The 6,613-nt window shown below is 32.3% G+C and overlaps 2 non-coding genes across 2 annotated transcripts; both read right to left on the reverse strand.

The window, feature by feature from the left end:
• Window positions 1-3,931: 3,931 nt before the first annotated feature.
• On the reverse strand, window positions 3,932-4,024 carry LOC124917783. Its single transcript, XR_007097239.1, has one exon. It is a non-coding gene; the product is annotated as a small nucleolar RNA SNORD96 family (small nucleolar RNA).
• Window positions 4,025-4,330: 306 nt separating this feature from the next.
• On the reverse strand, window positions 4,331-4,423 carry LOC124917785. Its single transcript, XR_007097241.1, has one exon. It is a non-coding gene; the product is annotated as a small nucleolar RNA SNORD96 family (small nucleolar RNA).
• Between the last annotated feature and the right edge of the window lie 2,190 nt (window positions 4,424-6,613).

The following is a 6,613-nucleotide window of genomic DNA, read 5'->3' on the forward strand; positions in this document are numbered from 1 at the left end:
GAAATGATGTTTACAACTAAACACGACCAAAATAAGAACATCAAGTGAGCTTTGTAACAAATTATAAAACTGAAATTTAAACTTTTTATTTCAAAATTTTTAGTTCGATCAAACATGATCGGGATACATATTTTATGATTTAAAAATCATCCTAACATTTTTCGAACATGTTAGGCAACTGTTTGAATTAAAATTGAAGCTTAAAAGCTCAAAAACATGTATTTCAAATTTTCTAGATTTTTAAAATAATTTTGGATTTTTTTGATTGAGGTTAAATTGATGAAATCTCTTTCGACAAAAAACTTGGATATCATCTCAGGATTGATTTCGACATTAGAAAACATGAAATTGAACCTTAAATAAGATCAACCTAGTCGAACATCAAAATTTTCAATTTTGAATCCTAACTTGAATTACAGCAGGTTTGGAAACTTACTAGTGATTGGAGAACGCTCCAATGAACTTTACGAAGCTTTCCAAAGCTCTAGATTGAAGTTTAGAACACCGGAGCAGTTTCTTTAAAAACCATTTGATGAAGCTTTTTTAACATCTTCAAGTAGGCTATAATTAGTGGATTATGTTCAATAATTGAATGAAGAACACCTAGGGATTATTTATACTAAAACTATATTGGTTTCGAAGTTGAATTCATATTGAATTTAGCTTCTGAAACTCTTCTTCTTCGTTTATGTTTTTTCCTCGTCAGCCTAGTTCTATGGTAGCTTTTGACTTCAATCCTTAGGGATAATGATGGCGAGGAAGAGATGTGCACGTTGGTGAAGTTTGGAGGGATAAGGATGAAAGATGGCGAAGATAGAGTTTTTGGAAGGATCGCCGACATCGATCGTATTTTTTCGGTGTTCCCATGTCTCAGCAAAGAAAGAGAACAAAACGGCGTCATTTTGTTTAAATAAACGCTTCTTGGCGTTCCGTCTTGCATTCGGGCGTCTAGGTTAACAGGGTTGAAAGGATCAGTGTTACCAATAGAGACTAGGGTCTAACTATTCTTAACAGCTTATACATTTTAGTTCGATTTTAACTCTGTTAGAAGTTAAAATTTGTTTCTATTCTTCGCATATCCTTCGAACTCTTGAAACGGATTCAAGTGTGGAAGTGTTCGGCGGATTTAAAGTTTTGAACAATCTGAAGAAAGAGGCAAAAAGTAAAGAGCACAAGGAGTTGTTTATGAATATTCTGAGCAAATCCTCATATGTCACCCCTTCTTCCACAACCGAAAGATATCCACTAAATACTCTTAATCGAATACAACTCACTGATCTAGCTAACTCTTTGTTGAACAAAATAACATTTGTTCAACTTACAATACTAATGCTTTTTCATATAAAAGACAGTATATAACTACAATGTATTCACAGTTAGATAGTAAGTGAGATATTTTATTTCGGAAACTTTCTTGAATCGAATGAATGAAGTAGTTGTTCGGTCGTTGTCCTTTGGCTTCCATATATACTTGAAATATACCAACGGTCGAATCCTTATTTTGGACACATGCCCTCTTTTCGTTGGATGTACTATCTATGAGTTACTGGGTAGTACAACATGAATATATATTCTTGAGATCGTGGTAGTACAATAGGAATATATTCTTGAGATTGTGGTAGTACAGTGTAGTATAGACAATTTGAATAACAGCATATGTGGGGTTGTTTATTTGTTGAGCTCTGATGCCAACTGTCTAAAGGACCATCTGCTTTGCTTAGATGCCATCTTCTCAGCTTAGACGACCATATGTTCATCTGATCATCTTAGACGTTCATCTGCTCAAGTTAGACGCCCTCATCTAACTTTTCTTAGACGCGTTAGACGCCCTCGTCTAACTCCGCGCTGACTTTGAGATGTTGTTTTAAATTAATAAAACACTAATTATTAATTTTGTACCTGGTGAGATTCAAACTCAGGTCATCCGTGTGACAGACAAGTATACTTACCACTACACTACTTAAAATATTGATATATAAATATATATATTTATATATTTGATATGATTAACAATTATTGAACTTAGTTTTATCTATTTAAAATAACTTAACAAACGTGATTTTAATGATTAATAAAAAAAAATTAATAAAAAATGGATAAAATTATGTTCAATAATTGTTAGTCATATCAAATATATGAATATATATTTAGATATCAAAATCTCAAGTGGTGTAGTGGTAAATACACATGTTTATCATACAGATACAGGTGACTTGGGTTCGAGTCTCATTAAATGTAGAATTAATAATTGGATTTTTGTTAATTTGCAGGCACAGCTCAAAGTCAACGCGTAGTTAGACGTGGTAGTCTAATGGGACACATAATTAGACGTCGGAGTCTAACTCCATTAGACGTGGTATTCTGATGGAACACGTAGTTAAACGTCGAAATCTAACTCCATTGGAAGGGGTAGTCTAATGGGATGCGTAGTTAGACGTATTAATCTAACTCGAGCTAATGAGACGTCTAAGTAGATGGACGACAAAGATGACGCGTCTAAGCAAATGGACGTCTAAGATGATCAGACGTGGTAGTCTAATGGAACGCGTAGTTAGACGTCGGAGTCTAACTCCATTAGACATGGCAGTCTAGCTCCATTAAATGTATTAGTCTAATGGGACATGTAGTTAGACGTCAAAGTCTAACTCCATTAAACGTGGTAGTCTAATGGGACGCGTTGTTAGACGTCAAAGTCTAACTCCATAAGACGTGATAATCTAATTGGACAAATTGTTAGTCGTCAAAGTCTAACTCCATTAGACAGGGTAGTCAAATAGAACACGTAGTTAAACGTCAAAGTCTAACTCCATTAGACGTGGTGGTCTAATAAAACGCATAAATAGACCGTCGAAGTCTAACTCGAGCTAATGAAACATCAAAACAGATAACTCGAGCTAATGAAACATCAAAACAGATGGACGGCCAAAATGAGCAGATGGACGCAGCTGTTATCACCAAATGAACAACCGCCAGATGCAATTAATAGATTAATGGGGGGTTATTAAGAGATGTAGAAAGAGGTATATTTGATTCTAGAAAATTGGTACACTGAAAAGGTAGATAGTATGGAAAAGATGAGTTGAAACATGGGTAGACAAGGAATTAATTCACTGAATCTATACTTTTGACCCCATAAAAATGATTTGTAAGAGAATAGCAAGTTCATTTGTAACTTCTTATTCAAAGCAAAAACAAAGAACAAAGATTGACCAATTTTCTACAATCACCTATGTTCTTAAAGGTCTCAACCGCAAATATGATTCTCAATCTCATAACTTATTTTCTTAATGGTCTCAACCCCATAGTCATTATTCTTCTAAATCAATAATCCCTAACGAAACTTTAAGAGAACTTCTCACTAATACAATTTGTCACATCACCATTGAATTCTAGTGCTTATATACAATATTAATTATGTAATATTGTTAAGTTTTGACCAATAATACTCGTACATCAATGATGGCTTATGGTCATATCCAATCGCCAAGGTATGCCGCGAATGCATTATATAAGTTTAAATTCACGTTATTCATTGACAGTAGTGCAAGTCTTTGCCTAACCCACCTGCTAGTATAGCTCTCCACCATCATACATGACCTTCCCAACATATGATCATGTAATAAAACTCATGCTCTTCAACCTTACAACAATCTCCATCAATTCCAAAACAATATATTTTTAGTTGATCAGTTCTATCAAGATTGTGGAATGCAAATGTCAATGACAATTCATTTGGTTACAAATATTAATTTTTTGTCTTACCAAATAATTTTAATATACCAAAAACATGTTTTTTATAACATAAAATAAACAAACTCACATCCATGATCACCTCATTATAATGTAAAAATTCATTTAAATATTAAAAAAATCATAGCACCAATGTTCATCTTTTGAAAACTATTTTGAATAAGGGAAAAATAAAAGGATTTAGCCTCAGAATTGCAGAATTTATAACATCAAAGCCGAAGGCCATTCAGTCCCGAAAGATGGTGTTATTTTTAACTGATATCCTCATAGACTCAAACCCAACAGTTTCAAATCAACAACAAATGAATTCAATGCTCAAAATGAAATGTAATTCTCATGGCAAATCCCAAAAGTTAATGGCAGAATCCGCTACTCAAGGCAATAGGATATGAGATCGCACTCCGACTGAAGAACGGGAAATTCTCTCTCGTGAGAGAAAGACTCTCAACCATCCATATATCAGATCAGAGGCTCAATCTACGACGATTATATTTGGAATATACGAACACTATCAAATCCGCTCCAAATATATATATAATCGTCGATACGAAACAAATGAATTCAATCAACGATTGATAATAAGCCTCAGAATTGCAGAATTAATAACATCAAGGCCAAAAGGCCATTCAGTCCCGAAAGATGGTGTTATTTTAACTGATATCCTCATAGGCAAAAATTGAAGTTAGAATAAGAATGTAATTCTCATGGCAAATCCCAAAAGGTAATGGCAGAACCTGCTACTCAAGGCAATAGGATATGAGATCGCGCTCCTTACGAAGAACAGGAAACTCTATCTCCTAAGAGAGAGAATCTCAACCATTCATAAATCGAAAGGAGGCTCAATCTGCGACGAATATGTATGGAATTTACGAACACTAAAGAAATCCGCTCCAAGTAAAGCATAGTCGTCAAGATTAAACAACATTTATAAACAACAATTGATATTTTAAAGAAGAAAAGAGAAACCGTGATGCCGATTGCAGGAAGTAGTAAGCGGCCGCCATTGAAACGCTAAAACCCTAGAGAGAGAGAATATGAATGAATTGATATGAGGCCTTGCTGATACTTCTTATAGGCTAGTTTGCTCATCACTTTACAGCCCTTAATGCAAATAGGGCGGCTGTATCACTTTGGTATTTAGGGTTATTCATGTTAACTATTGGTCTAAATAATATTGGGCTTGGCCCAAATAAAATCTTTAATTTTGAACTTGGAAGATTTTTTGTATGGCCCCATAGGGTGCGAGAGTATTTAACTAATTATACCCTCTTTCTTCTAGAAAATATGTAAACTAGTCCTAAAACTTTATTCATTTACTTTAAACTCTTTGTTTTTTAATAAAATTAATTTGATTGAAATAAAAAGAGAAAAATTGATTAAAAAAAAGGTGGATATCCTCAACCTCCTTGAGAAGTGGGTTCGAGCCTGTCAAGCAACAAGTTCTGTATCTGGTTAAATGTATTTGTAAGCTATGTGTTTAATCTCTTGTGGCCACATCTTAATTCTAAAAAATAAAAAAATCGAAACAAAACTATGTTCTCTCATTTGATGCAAATGTGCTCCGTTGTTTATTTTCGATTAATGAAGTCTCGGATAATACAATGTTACAAATAAATAAAATAAATGAAATTTATACGAAGAATGATATCACCAAATAAATGGTTGGTTTGAGGCATGTGCTTAACACATTTTTCTTAAAACAGTTTAATCGTCTCTCGTTTATGTTGGAGCTTATCGCAGATGTCTGTCTCTCAAGGTACTACAAATCTAGTAGTGATTCTACAGTGAAATCACTACACATCGAACTTGACCAGCGTACCTAAACTATATTGTTGAAAATTATCAATTAGTCCATAACTAATTAACATAATTGCTTATACGATTTGATCTGCAGAAATGCAATGTTATACATTCAATGCTAGTTAATTGAAAAGTTATATGTTAGTCAATTGATAAGTCAATTAAAGTTGAATGTTATCGTAACATTATATTTTAATTTTCTAATTAGATATTAAATAATAATTAAACAATTAATATTTAATTATAATTTGGATTAAATTCACCGTTAATTCACGTTTGACTTAAGGTGAATATTATTATTCACAATCTTATTTCCATTTATTAATGAAACTAGGAAGATTCTCGTGCGATACACACGGATAAAAATATAAATAAAATAAATTTAATAAATAATAATAATAATATGTATTAAATGTTTAAATTTTTTTAATAAATTATGAATAAATATTAAAATAAAAAATATAATGCTCTCATACCACATTTTATTTACTTCAGTAAAATAATTTATCTTCTCACATATCTCATCACACATTTTTTCCGAATAAACCTCTCATCTTGTGATCTTACACTTTCACTTTGGTCAATCAAATATTTGATTCATATTTTTTAATATTTAACATTGTGACCTCACACTTTTGTCAATCAAATATTTAATTCATATTGTTTTAACAATTATCCTTGAACAAACCACATCACAATCACACTTGATTAAAGAATTGTACTTGTTTTGTTAGGTTGCAAGTTCGAAACATACCTATAACATTTTTAATTTTATTTTTAACCGTTTTAAGTTTATGAGCGAGTCAATCCACAATCTGACCCAAGTATCCATTTACTCTCACATATATATCCAAATTAACCACACCTCTCGACCTCGACAATCCTGACACTTTAAAAAATAAGCATCATTATATATATAGATTAGTTAGTTAAAAAGGTGGACTTATATTGTTAAAATATGACGTGTTCATCTAATTTGGTGTTGAATTTAAAATATAAAGTATTATTAGCTTAGTTGGTTAAAGAGTTGTACTTATTTTGTTATGTTGCAAGTTTAAAACAT

Source organism: Impatiens glandulifera, unplaced genomic scaffold, assembly GCF_907164915.1.
Source record: "Impatiens glandulifera unplaced genomic scaffold, dImpGla2.1, whole genome shotgun sequence".
Taxonomy (NCBI): domain Eukaryota; kingdom Viridiplantae; phylum Streptophyta; class Magnoliopsida; order Ericales; family Balsaminaceae; genus Impatiens; species Impatiens glandulifera.